This window comes from Pyrgilauda ruficollis, unplaced genomic scaffold (genome assembly GCF_017590135.1).
Source record: "Pyrgilauda ruficollis isolate IOZ18807 unplaced genomic scaffold, ASM1759013v1 scaffold30, whole genome shotgun sequence".
In the NCBI taxonomy this organism is placed as follows: domain Eukaryota; kingdom Metazoa; phylum Chordata; class Aves; order Passeriformes; family Passeridae; genus Pyrgilauda; species Pyrgilauda ruficollis.
This window is the reverse complement of record NW_024524378.1, coordinates 3,089,190-3,107,752: the sequence shown is the minus strand read 5'-3', so window position 1 is coordinate 3,107,752 and position 18,563 is coordinate 3,089,190. Positions and strand designations below refer to the sequence as shown.

Below are 18,563 nucleotides of genomic sequence, written 5' to 3'. Positions count from 1 at the left end.
GAAAGTTGTATTGATGAGTAAGATGTATTATGACTGAACATCATCCAAGTTCAATTTAAACCTGAGCTATATACTACCTCTGAATATAGTATGTATAAGATATTTATATATGAGTATAAATTATGCACTTCTTTGGACAAAAAAAATGCCAATAAGTTTAAAACATGAATATGTTAATTAGATTTAAATTCATCCATTATAGAAAATATTTTGACAAGTATTCTAAGAATAGTGTTTTTAAAACAGTTCAATGCATTAAATATATGCAAATTTTGACAGTCAAAAATGCACACTGCATATCTGAGATACTATCATTCTTCACAATCATTGCAGCCTCTAGCTAGATACAGATTTTTCATGACAGACAGAAACATTTCCTTCTGTGTATCTCATATTCTCAGATTTCTACTTCAAAATGATTCCTGAAACACTTTTAAAGCCAGACTTAGAACTACTGCAAACTAGAACGGTTGCTATACACTCCAGTTAGCCAAGCCTGCCAACGCTGAACCATATTCAATCTCACTTTTTAAGTAGAACTGCTAGTCACTGGAATAACATCCACTGGTGAATTTTAGGATGTTTCATTCTTGAATTATCTGCACTAATAGTGCATATATAGGTTATTTTCAAAATATGCCTAAGGTACACATATACATGGGATTTGCACACAGAAACACATTAGCACCCATATGAATTTGAAGCACATCCTCTGTTTTGAAAAATTCCCATGTAACTTTAGGGTGCAGCCTCAGAACTGGCTAAAATCCATGTAAAATTGTAACTAAATGTGAATTCTGCCCCCTCTTTGCTTGGTACTTGCCCTGCAGACACATGACAAACCAGAGCAGACCACCAGTTACAACAAGAACTTAGTAAGAAAGACTAGAAAGCTGTAATGTCCATTTGCTTTCAAAGCAGAGTATAGTTCCATAAGGCATCCTGTGTGGGCATGGAACTATCTGCATGGAATGCTACTCTACAACAGGCAGAGTAGCATAAATTCACATTACCCAGCACTCAACCACACCCACAGTCTGCTGTAGATCACAGCAACAAAACTGTAACAACGTTGTAGAACAAGGTCAAGAAAGAGATCAAAGGAACAGTGAACAAATTCCCTGTATCAAGAAAATACACTGATTCTTCAATTACATGTATCTACTTATGCAAGAATTTTGAATTCTGAAACGGGGATTTAAAGGAAACATTAAAAGCAAATTTTTACAAGTAGTAACAGTTGGTCTTCGAGATGTCCCAGGCAGGCAGCAGCCTGAATCACACTGTGAGAGCATCATAGCGAAGTGTGAGTCACATGTTTCTGAAAGATCCGGTGAGAACATGTGGATGGAAAGATGTGTAATTATTTTACAACAAAAACAAGATTTCTAGCATGAGTTTTCCTCAGCTACTGAAGTTAAGTGCAAGTTCCCTTAGAACTACCGAGACTCTTTATCCTATTTAACAGGAAAAGGACCTGGAGGGGGTCCTACAGGGACTATTGCAGAGGCAGCAGGTTTGTGGGTTTGTACATTTGTTTCTTACTGCAGATGCACAGCTTGTGTGGGCCTCTGTCTTACTAATGAAATTCCCTTTGAATTGACCCACTACACAGGAAAAATAAAACTAACTGATTGTTTTTTGAGGAAAGAGTAACTCAAATGAACTTCAGTCACAGTTTTGCAACTGCAGGAGGGCCAGATAAAATGTGATGTTGTAAGTGTGATAGCTAATACTGGGTTAATGTACTTATAGGAAAAACAACACTCAGTAGAAATGGATTTTATGTTCTCAGTAAGATTTCTTTAGGGTCAGTAAGTATAAAATGCAATAATCTTGAAAATTAACCCCAGGTGTATCATTTTGTTAATAGAAGAAATGTGCAGGATAGATAAACCACTAAATTTTATGTAATGTTTTATGCAGGGAAAAAGGGTTCCTAAGACAGGGCTTTATAGTCCACCAGAGGCCAAATCACAGTCCTTGAAGAATGCAAAACGCCTCTGGACATCAGCAGCATTCTTCCTAGGGTAAAAGCTGCAAGGCCAAGCCAGTCACTGAAATACTCTGATACCACAAGGCTCTAAAAGCCAAAGCAGTGATAATGGCAGAAGAGCTGTTATTTCTGTACCATAAAAAGAAATTTTCCAGAGATGTTATTACATTTAAATGTATTCTGATATTGCATTCTGCCTTTCCATCTCAGCAGACACTGTTCTATCTGAACAAGATGGACATAACACAGAGCACAGTATTTTCTATTAAATATAGTTATAAGGGAAGAATAACAACCTTGGAATGACTCACTTGCAGGACCAATTCATAGGTTACACTGAGTATGAAAGGCAATTTCAGAGTAGTGGTGGAAGAAAAGGAGTTTTATAACAGAGGTGATGCAAACTAATTTGGAGACTCAGATATACTGAGAACTAATCTGGAGACTTGGATACATAGAGAAGTACACGATGTACTATAAACACTTCAAGGGAGGAAAGAATGGGGACTTTTTCAAATACAGTGGTATCTGCAAAAATAAAGTCCAATTCTGCTCAGTAACAAAGTCATTAAAAAGGATGAAAAACATTAAAAATTCAACACTAAAAAGGCAGCAGCTTTGTACTTGTGCTGCACTGAGTCTAAACACAAGATACTAAGAATAGGGAACTGTATTAAGGGCAGGACTGGTGACAGACGCTGGCAGTCCTATACAAGTGGTGCACACAGAATGTAATGAGATATTCATGAGTGTATTTCAGCCCATAGAATAAAGCACCAAGACAGTAAAGTTTTTCACATGGTGGTATTACTTCCTAGGATAACGGGAAAAAATGGTAAGAAAATACAAGATTTCTTTAATTCTTTCACAAACATCTTGTCACAGTTCTGTATCCTAGATGATACAAATCTTTGTCAGGATAAATAAAATGAAGTTTCCCTTATAAAATCTAATGCAACAGACTTAGCACTACTTCTGTGTAAAAACAGTATCTTCTACAAAGGAACTGTACCATAAAAATTGATGCTCATGAAATGTTAATATAATCTAAAGTCTAAAACCACAAAGCAAGGAAATTCTTTAAGTTAAGAGTTAAAATGAAACTTCATCCTTAGCCCACCCAAAAGTGTTTAGATATAGCAGGGCTTGCCAAAAAGTAATTATCCTATATACAAAATATTTTGCCATCACTCGAAATTTCAAACTAAATATGGAATTCCAGCTCTAATTCTTACCTTTCTCTTCCCTACTTTTATGGGTATAAACAAGTCCTTTCAAGTCCTTCAGCACTTGTGTGACTAATAATCTTAGGCTAATGCTTTTTAACTATTGCTGTGTAGCGGAAATTTTTTGACAGTTTCTCAGATAAACAGTCAACCCCAAGAAGAGGGAAAACCAAAATCCAAATAGTATAATTATCTTTATGGAGTACTGTGGAGTGACCCTGAAGGAACAAGAATTCACATATCTGAGCAGTCTGCTCCTTCTACTTCAAACTCATCAGATTTTTTTTTTTTTTTTTAAGGGCTAGAGGCATAAGTTATTGAACCACCAGATAAGGACTGAAATAAGATCTGTTGTTGAGGAAGAACAAGATTCTCATCCAAGTTATGAGATAACAAATTGTGATGTGGAGAAGAGTGATTTTTTTCAGAAATGGAAGAGGAAGAGGTGCGGGGAATGGGACAGGATATGACATAGCATCTCACAATGTTTCTCTAGTTCTGCTCCACAATTAAATTTGTGTTGAAGAATCTCTACATCCATTTTTGGAGACTGCTCTTTCTCTCACCATGATCTATTTTTGGTTATACTACTTTTCCCCATGTCTCTTATGAGATCTCGTCTATATAATGGTCAAAAAAAAAAAAAAGATATCCTAATTTTTTGGATTTTACCTTCTTAAAGGAAAGTTCCTGGTAGGAAATGGTAAATCAGTCTCTGTTGAAGGAGGTCAGGACTTTCTACAGAACATGAGTGAGGAAAGTAGCAGATGAATGCAGCAGTGGAATAGCTAGTATGACATTTCATGGACTAAGACAAAAAGCACTTCACAAAGAAACCCCTGCAGCATGGGGAGTTTATCCCATGAGCCAGCAAATATTGCCTAGAGTCATGCAAGTTCACAGAAAAAGCAATATCTGTACCACAAAGACTTCCGCAAACCCACATTCACATGACCTTTAACATTACCCAGCACTACTTCAGTTGATCTGTCCTGATCCTAATAGTGCTGCTGTCATTTAAATCTGAATTTGGCTGTTTTCCTTAAAGCAGATGTTGCCCCACTAGGTCTGTCAACCTGAGACTTTTGATTCACCCCAAAGAACACAGAGTGAAAATCAGTCTGTCTGGGCAGACTTCACACACCCCTTCTCCACTGTCAGTACAGGTACATCAGGACCCTGCAGTGATGTCCCTGCTCATCTAGGAGTCAGCTGGTCAGCTTGTCCCTGAAGATAGTTTAGGTCTCCCTACTGGTGGAAATGGTATCCAGCTTTAGCCAAGACCAGACAGAAAATCTTATTTCTACAGAATATCTCCATATTTTCTTCTGTTCTAGTATAAATTCCTAAATCTCCAAGTGACAGATATGCTGAGGTTGCAATTCACCTGTCTTTTCAGAGTTCAGCCTCTGTGTAGGGTGAATACTCAAAACATAAAAGGAGAAAGGAGGGTCCTGGCAGAACAGAAACTGCCAGGTGTTCAGTAATGGTGAAATAAAAACACATTCTTGAAGCAGCATGAAGCATCACAGACCCAGCTCTTCTGCTTAGATGAGTTCCTTAATCACTCAGTGCTCCCCTTCCCTGATCTCTTCTCCCACACTTGACTGAACACTCACTACCAGTGTGTGTGAAAAGCTCATGTTTCCTCAAAACATTTCATCCTTACCCAGGATAGTAGGACCTGAAGATTATGACACTCTCCAATTCAGAATATTCTGTGATTCTGGATTTCTGGATTTTTTTTTTGTTTGTTTGTTTGTTTGTTTTTTAACTACTAAGCTTTGTACACGCTAAGTAGTAATAATAAGGAAAGATTCTGACGAGTGGAAAATGGTAGAAAATTATCTTCAAGGGCTGGTACATCGGTGTGCCCCATTGCTTCAGAATATGCTTACACCTCTAGCAAAGACCTTCCAGCATTGCTAGAATCCCAGACAACCATGTAGGAAGCAGCAGGTTGAGGGCTCTGTTGTAACAAACTTGTTCCTACAAAGTCTGCAGTCATCTGCTCTAGCCAAAGCCTTCTAAACGCCTCCTAAATTCAGAACTATTTTACTCTGCAGTAAATATTAACATTTAAATTTTGAATTTCTGAAAAGAGTTAATAAAACCACAGCCAAGTTTGAGAATGTTACTTCAGTATTTCCACTGTAGTGTTCTGTTTGAGAAAGTCCTCTGAGAAAGCATTCTTAAAAGGGCAATGGATTCTGCTGAGTAACATATTTCTCCTTTTAAAAAGTAAAGTCAAAATTACTTTTTCTCTGAGCTTTTATTATTATATACACGGGCTCCTCTAGCTCCAAAGAAGAATGTTATAGGATGAGCCCTAAGGATTTTTAAACTAAATCCCCTGGTTTTACCAGAATTGAAATAATTTATACAAATTTAGAAAGTTTAGTATAAGCATATGTTTAACAGATACCTCTTTAATTATTTCCATAGGCATAGTAACTATATATATGATAATAAATACATGCACAATAGACTTTCTCTTACTTACAACTGTAGGTTTAACTATAGTACATGTGACTGCAATTTTGGTCAAAATATCTGTATTCAGAGTTGGAGAATTTTTAGCCTTAAGGAAATTCAACTAGCTCCATTATCTTCAGGACATCTTTCGAATTCAGGAGAAAAAAAGATACTGAGATAGAGAAGTGCCTCTTCTTCAAAGATAAAGTTTAGAAAATACTAAGGCTTTAACTTATGCTTGAGTTCCTCAGCCCAAAATGGGGGCATTGTGACAAAATAATAACACAGGTATTCTCATGTTCAATCCAAAACCCGTGGAATGTAATGCATGAATCATGACAGCCTGCACCAAAGTATCAGAAAGAAAGGACTGGTAAGAAAGAGCCCAAGATCTTCCTAGCCACACCAAGACTTGGTTCTCACTTCACTCACCATGACAAAATTCTCTCTGCTACTAAAAAGGAGTTACCTCTGCAGCAGAAAAATCTGTGCAGCAGTGCTGAAAAGACTCAGACACTCCTAAGAGACAATAACAACGAATGACATGGATATGATCAAATGAATCAGCAAAACACACAAAGAAATTCTTTTGAAACAATATTATTTGGGTTAGAGAGTGATCAAAATGTAAAAAATGCAAATTTGAGGCTGCCCAAAAGTTTTACTCTGGTGCAATTTGCAACTGCATTAATGATAAAGCTGCAATGGTATGATCATTCGTTCCACATCCTCTGTTTTGCTCAAATTCCTGCCAATGACAACATACTAAAGAGCAAAATCAAGGCATCCTTAAATCTGCCATTCCCAGCATTAAAGTGTCTGACTTTGTAACCTAACAAAGTCCTGAAAAATGAAGTCCTCATGACATCAATGTTGCAATTTTTAAACTTTATTTCAACAGCTACTATGGTGATTTACTAAAATGGCTCTAGTATTTAATGTTGCAAAATGTAAGTAGATTCTTTCCTCAACATTGATTAAAAAATTAAAATTCTTCATTTCATACAGGTTTAAAGTTTCAAAATCTGGAATTCTCCCTTGAGCCTTGTGGACCTGGTGCTCTATTTTCTACTCACAAATCTTGTCAACACAAAGCAGTGTCAGATTCTAGTAGATCCAACCATACATCAATTTCATATATTAAGTCAGAAGTGATCTGCTTCATTAGAAAATCTCATTGGTTTTCTTCTTAAGATGTTCACTTACTTTAAGCACTCTTGCAGGTTTACTGATGTTCAAGATGCAGTTGGGTGAGATACACTTTAATCCAACACAGTAGCAAACAGGCTCCATAAAGGTGCCAGCGTGTTGTCAGACCATTTGATATGCCTCCAACAAGTTGTGAGCATCCTTTCTTCCTACACTTTTTACACAAATATAACCTGAAAGTCACAGTTGGTCTTACACAAAGGGTGAAAGAGCAAAATTTGCTTTTCATTCAAAACAAACCAGGAGAAAAGAGGAAAGAAACTTTGTTACTAAGTAACAATTCCTTCCCAGGGGTCCTCACAGAAAAATGCAACTGTCATCCTCCTTTAGATTTTAATGTCCCTGTACTGGAACAAAACACTAACTCAGCTAAAAGTTCCTCACAACTGTCTTGTAGCTGTGCTTTCAGTTGCTGATGCTTTATGAGCTTTAAAAAGAATACAGCCAATACTGTGGCTTTTGATGTGCAATGAAACCTGAACTCTAATTTAAGATATCGACATATCATTATTATTCATAATAATGAATATTTGGCTTTGCTACTTTTATGTTCTTGGTTATGGAAAATAATGGGGCCTGTTTAGCAGACCTTATTTTGTAGTGATATATCTTACTGTTCTTAAGGAAAAAAAAATATTAAAGTTGCATTACAGTCGGTATCAGAACTTGGTTATAGTATCAGACTTAAAATGAAGTTCTTATTGAGATATATCTCCCCCTAAATAACCAGTGTTGCCCAAAAAGTGTGCATCAAATATAGTATAAATAAGAAACCCTACTAGCTCTCAATATAAAGGAAAACTCCCATCATTTCCCCTTGTCTCTATAAGGGGACAAGACTCAAGGGCAGCCAGCCTCAGTAAATTTTTCCACTCACTTTAATTTTTTTTTTTTTAACCGATTTTTTCCAAAGTACTCTTGAAAATAATAATTAAAAAAAAAAGAGAAAAATATAAACTTCTAGCAGTCTTTGGTCAGTGTGGACTTCATATGAATTTACATCATCAAAACACCTCTTAACTGTGTTAAAAATTTATTGCACACATTTTTCTTCCAAAATTCACAGGAACCTTTTGCTTTACAGTGCCTTCTTCACTTGCATGCCCTTTTTCTCTCTCATTGGAAAATATATCAATTGCTTATTAAAAAAAGAAGCATTTTGGCATGGCTGACCTGTAGAGATACAGAGCTAAGCAGAGTCAGTGAATCCACTCACTCTGATATGCACACATGATATGCAATTAAAATCTCCATTCACATTCCTACAGGGTTGTCAATCAAGAGAAAAGCCTTTTTGACAACATCCAGTGAAGCGTACCAACTAACTGCTGAACAGGAACTTAAACAGTAACAGCTTTTGTTACTAGCAAGAACGGATTTTACCAAGATTGGGCTCGGTTTCCAAAGAAATAATTATGTTAAAATTTTGGGGGCTTTTCATTAAAAATTAAAATGTGTCACAAAGCTATTGTGTGTGAAGCTATCGTATTATGTAATACATGAGGGTTATCAGATATATGTGAAAAAAAAACCTCTCTAACCTTCCTTGGCTCTAGGAAACAATTTATCCTTTCATATTTAGAACAATGAACAATGATTACAAGCTGTTTTTTAGTGAGAAGAGAACATTATTCTAATTGCATGTTGTCTATCTGGTAGGCATCGAATATCTTTTATAACATGACATTATAAGCTGCCCAGACACAAAACTAACACTGAAAAAAGGTCTGCTACTGCCAAAAATGATACTGTGAACAATTTATTACTGATACAGTGGAAAATAATTATAGGTATTTGCAACTCCGTGAAAATATCCTACCATTTAATTTACAGAAGAAAACAGAGGAAAAGTCTTTGACAAACATTGAAGATGTTAACATTTACTTTCTAATACCCAGTCACGTAACACAGAAGTTGTAAGAGCATTAGGGTACTTTCCAATCCACTCTGTAAAGGTAAAACCAGTAAAAATACATTGATTGTCAATAATCTGATGTTTGTGTTTTGAGCACTAACTTTGAATTACAGTTTTCAAACATGCTAATATTTTTAAATATTGAAATATTTGCCCTCTTGCTTATCACACTCCATAACTGAAGAGAGAGCAGATGCATCCTGACTATTAACAGTCATGACAAATTGCCTTACTAATGAATGTTACACACTGAAAGTGCCATAACTGATTAAACTACAATTTCCCACTACCAGATAGAGAGAGACTTGGGAACTCCAGCAGTGGACAACTCTGATGTTCTGCCAGCAGGCCTTCAGGGCACAGTGTGGTATTTAGAAAAACACACTGTAAATTCCATATGAATATATTCTAAAAGACTGTGTGTATACAACAGGTTTTAAAGAACATTAGATGAAACAGCTTAGGTTCGTAGCCGATGAGCCATGCAAAATGGATGTGTTTTAACAATTTTAGAATCATTACAAGGCTGCATTAGAGAATATTCTGTTGGGTTCCTCTGCCCCTCTCCCCACCTCCCCAAACATTGCTTGTGCTTTGCTTTCACATAAAATCTTTCTTTTGTCAGTCTCTTTGTTGGTGCAAAATTGGCAGTGGTTCAAATTCAAAGTACTCCTATTCATTTACTGACCATTAAACCAATGTCATTCTAGTTCACATCAGCCAGAGAGCTAAGCTCTAAAAAACATAAAAGGCTTGCTTCACCACTGACGAATAATGTGTACATTTTTACAGAGCTTAAACCTTAATGCTTTGCCTGAAACTAACGATACAGTATACCTTATCATTCCTTTTTCACAAGCAGGCAGCTGCTGAAACGCTTGCCACTTCAAAATATCAATTGCTTGCCAGAGTTGTCCTCAACACACCCTGTCAAACTCATGTATATTGTGCAATGAAAATGGTGCAGGACTGAAAGCTAGAAATTGTGTCAAATTCTGCTGTAATGGTATGATGTGCAAAGAACAATGTATGACAACCGTAGAGACTACAAACAATAGCAATGGAGCCAAACACCACATATATCACAACTGTGCCTGTACATATTTTATTGTATGTATTATATATTTAAAGCATGACAAATGTGTCATTGAAGCTATGTGCTACACCAAAAAGAAACCCTTCAGCTACTTAAGTTTTTTCACTGCTCTTGACGGAAATGTAGTAGTATTTTTCCGCCCTCTAAACATTTGTTTGTAAATCACACAGCACAAGAAAAAGAAAATCAGGTTTTCAAAATGAGTAACAGATAATAAAAGACAATACTACAAGATGAGAAAATGAGATTTTGTTCAATTAACACTTTTGCTTTTCTCTACAGACACAGAAGCAGGCTACGTTAAAGGATATTCTGAGGCTATGCAAGACAAATACAATATCACTACACCCATAAATTACAGTGTACCTAATTTTAATGTAGATAAGTGCTGGCCTATTGATTTGCATGTTTCCCTGGCAAAATGGAAATCCCATGTGAGTATGTTCTTTGTCTGTATAAAATGCATTTTAAAAAACCTTTATGAATACAGCAATCTATGCTAAAAAGGAAAACATAGGTAACTAGTATAAAAATTATGCATGGAACATAGAGAAAGTAGTGCTCATGTACACAAATCTATACACACATGTTTCTGTGCATGCATCAATGTCTATTACACAGTCACATAGTTTTTTAGCACACAGAATTTCTACAAAGTGTCTTAAGTCATGAAAATTCAGCCTCTAGACAGAATCTTAAATTAGCTGAGGAAAAAAAATGAAAACTGCCAAACTACGTAACAAAGCAAGTTAATCATAAGGTGACCATGACGCGTTAGTCTTCATGCTGGTCTTCAAAAAAGAACACATAGTTGTGATGAAAAGTGTTTAGGAGGAAAGATAAGTGCAGCAGCCCACAACAGCATGTAGGTTGCAAAACCTGAGCACACAGTATTCCGTGAGGGTCATTAACTGATATAATCCTAACCAAAATGAATAGATACACCATTAAGGTGTTAATAAATATTTTGGAAAGAGAATGGGTGTTTTAGGTGCTCAGGGTTGCTGACCTTTGCTGTGTTTATTAGTGGGACAATGATGCATTATTAACACACAGCAGCTGTACCTGAACTGCTGCCATGAACATAATAGCCTTTTATAGCCATCAGGGGAGTGAGATAGGAGGCCTTTATTAACCACTACACATGATTAGCACATTATGTGAACTTTAGTAGGCAAATTATCTCTTATTGAAATATAATGCTGGTTATAACTAATTGTAAACATGATTTAAAAAACTTCTCAATGCAGAACTAAGAGTTTTACTGCCATTTAGGTAATAAGTGGCTAAGCCACTAAAAAAATAATTCTTTTCCTTTGTTCAACATGCAAAAACAACTGTGCCTCACAAAAAATTACTTCCCTATGAGAAAAACACTGAAGTGACTGAATGACTTCCATATCTTGAATATTAGTTTTCAGAACCATAAAAAAATCACAGACATTTCCAATACAATTAAGAAAGCTGCTGGTGAAGAAAAAAGAACTCGCCTTACATTTTTCTATAAAGACTACAAGCAGTTCTTAAAGAATCAGTTGACAATACATTTTCAAGAGTTAACTTGAAAAAATAACACCATGATTTACTTCAAAAAGCTTAGTTTTGGGAAAGATTATCCCATTAGCCTTCGCAACTGAACACAGCACTGAGAGTCCATTATGAGCAGTCTTTTATGCCCTAGCAGAAAGTCATTAACATAAAATAAATCATTAGCTTTGATATTAAGCCTCTACTATCTGCAGGTTTCTATGACTAATGTTCACAACTTTGCCAAATGATCAATTATATGTTTTTGAAAGGTTATCATCCCTTTTCACCATTACTTTTCCTTTTACTATTTATTATTATTTCAAATCGATGCAAACACAATGATCATAGGAGAAACAAATGTTTTCTCTTATTCATGAACAGAAACCTACCTGCTTTTGGCAACTGTGACCAGAATATGACTTCAAAGCCAATTACTTATAGTACAGGATAAAAATTATGCGTTCTCAGAGTAAGTTCACTTCTTTCAAAGTCAGCAATATATGTAATGAAGCAGAAATCTACATGTGTGTATATACATACAGAGTAGCATAGATACAACAGAAATTAATATGTTTACATAATCTTCTCTTCTAGCAGGAACTGTCTAGATAAATCTTTTACTTCACATTGCAGGCTTCATACTTCCTTTACTGACCCATTTCCCTAAGTACAGGTTATCACTGCCTGATTTCAGAGTTCTGAATTCTTGCATATAGAATAAGAACTGGAGCTCGCTGCAGATTATCTTAATATAACAAAAATACATACCAGCTACAGTAACTTCTGTTTAACCTTTAAGACCATATAATCATCAACAACAATAGCAGGAGACAAAAGTACTACCACAGCAGCTCAATTTCCATGCTTAGCCAGCAGTACCTTTGAAAAAAACCCACTCGTGCCACTTTTGATTGGTAGAGAGTGGTTTAACAGTCAAGAATGTGAATGCTAAAACATTCTGACATTTCCACTAACCTGGATTTGTCAGATGCTCATGTAATTCAAGTATGTTTTGAAACTTAGAAAGCAGCGTGTTCCCTGGGAGGAAACCATTCAACAAGGGTCTATAGCAAATCAAATAGCAGCCCAGTGAGAAATACTAAATGAACAGTTCAAGAACAGTGTTAGCATATGTGCAACTGAAAGATAAGATATAAATATTATTAGAGCCATATGAAATTCAAATGCTAAAAATAAATTGCTGCAAACATAAGAAGCAAAACAAAACCACAGACATTACAAATATGGGTAGCACCAAGATGCCTGCTGAAAAACAATTTTAAGTTCAAAGGTCTAAATCAAGAGCTAAAGGTTTTATTTGATAACTTACTAACTGAAAACTGATTGTTACTAATGAACATAGATGGCAGATACTCCATTAGAACGGGGGACACAAGTTCCTTACATGCACTCACCACTTTGGAGGGGCAGAGTTTGTTGCTGCTGCTACAGCTACATAATCTGTGCCTAACCATAGAATAAGGCAACGCTGCCATTTTCCAACTGAACACTGTAGGAAAAAGCATTATGATCAAGAAAATCTCATTTGGGCTGATGTGAATTCCATTCCTGAAAGTATTTTGGAAGCATTGCTATAATTAAGAGTCATTTGGCGAATCTGCTACAAACCATGTTTTGAAGCAGTTATAACTCAACGTTTTTAATGAGAAATCATTCTTTGGGCAGAAAATGGGTATATAGTTGCGTAGCTAAAACAGCAGAATAGACTATCTCAGTTGGAAGGGATCTACAACAATCACACAGTCCAACTGCAACAACAAAGCATTTAAATTTAGGTTACGTTTAAAATAAGTATTTTATTGTATGAAGTCCATGCTAGACATTTAAAAAGCATGTGTCCTCTTCAAAAAGATAAACAAAGCTGCCACTAATTGCCTCTGCTGTCAGTTCCAGAAGCCAAGGTCTGCAGTGATCCAGGGACTACCCTCTCACCACGCAAAGTAGTGTTTTCAGGTCACTCTTGAGCAGTGCTGAGAGTGAAGTCAAAGAAAGCTTTTTACTTCCAACATCTAAGCTTTTTTTATATCGACCATCAATACAGGATTTAAATATCCAAGAATTTTAATCTAAATCCTACCATGATTGCGACAATTCTCTGCTTAAATATAAATTGTGTTTTATACATAGTCCATTTTTCAAATGTTTCTGTACATTTTTAGCAAGACAAGAAAGTCCTGCTAATGTAGGAATATGAGGGCCAGAGGGTGCTCAGTTCTTCACGGTAAAGTGTGATCATCCCCAACACATCCCGAACTCAACAGAAACTGGAACTGCCCAGTCTTTCACAGCATCAGCTTCTCAAAATCAGCTCCAGCTCCTCTTTGGTTTAATGTAAACAGCAAAGGTACTGCATGTGCTGTAGTGTTTAGTTAATTCAGCATTCTTAATAATTTACTGGTTTCACTTCTCTTTCATAAGGCCTCATGACAGGCTGATTGAGGGTAAAGCTCTAGAGATGAAACACATCGTTCTGGTATAAGAATAAAACATAATTCCTCTCAGGGTACTGATATTTGGCAGAAAGAAAAAAACAAATTTCTGCAAATGCTTTGGTTTACAGAAATCTTTGAGAAAGATTTCTCAAATGCACATACATAAATCCTTTTCTATGTTCCACTAAAATTAGGACCACTTCTTTTCTGAAGCACTGGAATTTAAGGAGGCACACTTGAGACTTGCTCACAACTCTGAGACTACCTACTAAGATATGAAAGAAAAGACCATTTCCGTTCGTCATATGTGGTATTTTTGAAACTAAGAGACTTAACACTTGAAAATTAAGTCAACCCTAATGCAACTGTTTAATCTTTCCTTTATGAAACAGTAACAAATTTCAAGTATGACTCTAAGACAGTAGAGGACATGATATTTTTTTAAGGGGTGGGGGGGAAATATGTTCAGGATAAACAACATGAGCATAATCTAAAACACTGTCAAAACAGTAACATAGTATTTTAGCTTTAGAGCTGTCCTTCAGAGAGCCTGCTTGCCACAACTCTGAGTTTGAGATAGAGACTGGATGGAAGCAAGCCCCTGGAAATAATGTACACTTTGCAAACAGCCACGGAACATTTTATTTAGAGTAGTCTGTATGGTAGAGTTAAGTTTACACAATAAATTACTCTAAATGCTGAGTATAAATAAATGCACTTTTGCTCCATGGAATTCTGATTACAAGCGGGATTGTTACCTGCTTACAAAGCATTGTATTATATCTCCTTATCCACTTCTACCCAACGTCACTTTGCTTTTTTAATTTGAAAGGTTTTGCTTCCCTCTCCCTCCTTTCTCCTTTTTATTCCTCTTTTTAAAAACAACTACAGTCTATCATTTTACCTCTGCTGCCTGGCTGTATTTTTCCACTGCACTGACAACTACCAGTGAATACAAGAAAGATGAGTTGCAGGTTTCTGTATTTTTTAACAAGGTAGCAAATCACAGAAGAAACCAGTGCATAATTCTGCAAGGCTAACCATTGGGAGCAGTAAAGACCATTATTTTTCTGCCTACTGATGGCAGAGGTCAGCATCACTGTCATTAGCTGTGTCAAACTACAATTACATAACTGCACTTTAAGTGAGCAGATATCTGAAAACACTGTGAAGTTGCAAATATGAAAATTAAAATATACCTATCCTTCTTACAGTACTGATCAAAGTGGTCTTTGCAGGTGACACTTCAAGAGGGAAAGCCACGAGGCTATTTGCTTCTCTGTACTTAAACATTTAAACTTATCATCCGACTTCTTCAAGCAGCTTGAAATCACTGGCCATATTCTATCAAATTAAGACACTTGGATTATCAAAGTTATTTTATATCATTCAACTCAATTACAGAACGTGACATTTCCTAAAATAAACTTCATCTGAACAGACTACTCACAATAGCCTGAACATATCTGAACTGCAATTATGCTTCAAGTTTCAAGGGGTGAACAGTACAACCCCAACCCTAAATCTGTCCAGCATAAGAGCTCCATTATGTTATTTCAAAGGCTGACCCATATACCAAAGCATACCATCCATTCTGTCTGTTTGTTTAAGAGATACCTCTCACAGTTGTCATAACCAACATTGTTTGCATTGTTCCTTCACTTTTCTCTCTCCATGGGTAATGCAAGAGAAACAAGGAAAAGCCTGCATAACAATATATGCAGAGCATAATGAGCTTTCACAGCAGATAGAGAAATATTAGGCTAAGATGCTTAGAATGCTATTTTAGGTCTATAAAATAAAGATCTAAGCAGTCTTCTGAAACAAAGCCTGCCAACTGAAAATTGTAAGATAAGAGGTGATTGTCTGAATCTACATTATTTTCCTCTGGCTACAGAAAAATGCACAGTCAATACCTCCCATGCATGTGCCTGGGAACTTGTATGCTACAAACAACCATCTGATCATGGAAAACAACTCGTGCTAGTAGAACAGTTCGAAAACTTTAAAGCTTAACTATTTGTGGAATACATTCTAAATTACCAGCACTTAAGCAGACTTCAAATGTAAAGAATCAAAGTCTGGCAAATTTGTGAAAGGAAAAATACTACCAAAACCTAGATACGAAAAACAGGGCCAAATCCACTAGTAAGCGCCAAAAACAAGTTTTAACTAACTGTACAAGAAACAAGAACCCAGAGGATCTTGAATGAGTCCTGAATGAGTTTTGCAGGTAGATGCCTAATGAAGACCACCATTCTGGCCCAGAACAAGGATCCATCACACTCCAGCCATCATCTCCTTTCCTGGGAGTGTTTAAAAGCAAACACTCAACCAAACATACTGAACAGAATTCTACAGGCCTCCCACCCTTCAAACTCCCTAAATACACACAGCCTGAAAATGAGTGACAGAGCAATACTGTAACATGATGACATGTTTAGAACAAGTCAGATAAGTTTTCACAGCAATGTTAATCATGCTGGGCAAAGGGAGAGAGAGAGTGAAGGGGTGAGAAATGAAATGCTCACTAAATGTACGCCTCCAAGGGGCCTGGCAAATCTACTGTCCATTTAATGTTATCAATGGTCAGTGGTAAAGACATCTGAGAAAGACAATTGTACTGTACTCGATATCTTATATTGAAACATTCCTGGTAAGTCTTTTCCAAGCATAAAACATATGTCTTATGACTGTGCACTTTTAAGCACATTATCAGTTCAGGCAAAGTGAAATAGAAGAGTTGCAACTTGTCTACAGAATGAGTGTCTCATTTGCATTTGAAAAGAACAGTTTGCTCCCTCATACATGGCATGACTTGAAAGAAGCTTTAACCAGCTAGTAAAGAAATTCTGAAAACGACTTTCTAAATTAATTTATTCGATGTGAAGTGCAGCACACCAAAAATTATTTAAGGAACTTAATTGGAAAATGATTTAATATATTAAAGTAATTCCTGATTTTCCAAAGCATTTAACTTTTAAATTAAATCTGGCCACTATCTCGAGAATGATGAGTGAAATGTGTATTCAAGTCATTACCTTCCTTCTGAAGCTTTAAATCATTGATAGGTTTAATAACGTTTGTCCAGTTTCACTGCCAAACAGGTCTTCAAACACTTTGGTTCTTATGGCATTAATATCAGCCCAAGCTTTTCACGTGGCAACATTTCACTGTTACAATTTACAAAACTGACAATAGAGAAAATAACGGCAAACCACAGATGAAAAGTAGCAATAGCCTCATGATTACTCAGAGCACTAACAGAAAATTAATGAACACTTAAATGCTTCTTTGCATTTGAACTCTTCCTGCTGAACCAAGTTCATTCCTGGCACAAACTTCCAAAATATAGCGCACATTTGCCAGATGCTGCAAAACAGTTACTTAAAACAACGCTAACAGTCATACCTCTGGGATCTCTCTTGAAATATCCTGGGGCATCCACCACAAAGGGCCCGATTTATCCCTGGATTCTATAACTCCATTGAGTATATGTGAAATGCAGCCAGGATGAATTTGGTCCTTTCTGTTGTGATTGGTAGATGCGACCATGTGGGAAACCTTTCCTGAAAACTGAGAGGGCTTCACCGGGGCGCCGCAGCCTCCGCGCCTCAGCACAAGCACACTCTATTTTTCTGTTTATCTCTGAATCGAGGCAGCTGCCCGGGATGAAAGGGACGGCTCGGAACGTCTTTCTGACACGTGAGACCGTCTCGACAATAGCCGGGCGCGGGACCGGGCCGGGCCGGGCCGGGCCAGGGGCTGCTCCTCCGCGGCAGAGCCCCGCCGGCCACCGCGCCCCGCCGCCGCCCTCCGCACCCGCGGCCGGCCCCGCGGAGCCTGCGCACGGCGGGGTTTGCGCTGCGAAAAGCCATCTGCTGCTGCAGCCCGCCACGGGCTGCCACGGCGGGCTCCTGAGCAAGAGCCCGAGCGCGCAGGTTTGAACACATCGCTCTCTCCCGGCTTGCTCCCCTTGGCCGGGTTGTGCTCTGGGTAACTCGCATTTTCCGATCATTTCCTACGGCCAGCGTTTTATTCACGTGCAAAGCCCATTCCGTAACAGCAGAGAAAGTGCAGCTCATACATAAAGCACCAGCTGGCTCAGGCTACAGCGGCAGTAACAATGCAGGAAACACAGCCCTCTTCCTCGGCAGCAAAAGTCACGCAAAGTGCTCCGGGATCGCAGCGCCAAACTCTCGGAACCGGACTCAGGATTTGGGCTAGCGCGTGTATCCTCTGCGGTTCCTCCTTCCCCAGGGCTGGGGAACCTAAAACTTAGCTCTCCTCAGGTACTGACCCTATTTGCAGAGGTTTAATCAAGTTACAGAGAAATTGGTAAGGCAGTAGCACAGCCGGGACAAAGTGGAGCCGATGTTCTGAACCGACTTGTAAACACTATGCACACTTATTATGCACATAGAGAGATGTGTATGCGTGTGTGTGTATACACATACATATGTCACACAGACACACACACACACAAACGTGCTTTTCGGCTCTTTAACACATAAACTGCGGGGCAGAGTTTCTGCCGGTTTGTGGCGGACGCGATCTTTCTCATTAACAAGCCCCCTGGAAATTCAAGTCCCCCGCACCAACATCCCCGTCCACGCCGTTTCTCCGAAAAGATGTTATGGAAAATGCCTCCCCCACCCACCCC

General features: G+C 37.6%; 1 protein-coding gene across 1 annotated transcript in view; it reads right to left on the bottom strand.

Annotated features, from left to right (window-relative positions):
• Window positions 1–18,563, bottom strand: part of TOX (thymocyte selection associated high mobility group box) — a 217,914-nt gene that overhangs the window by 198,559 nt on the left and 792 nt on the right. The window lies entirely within an intron of this gene.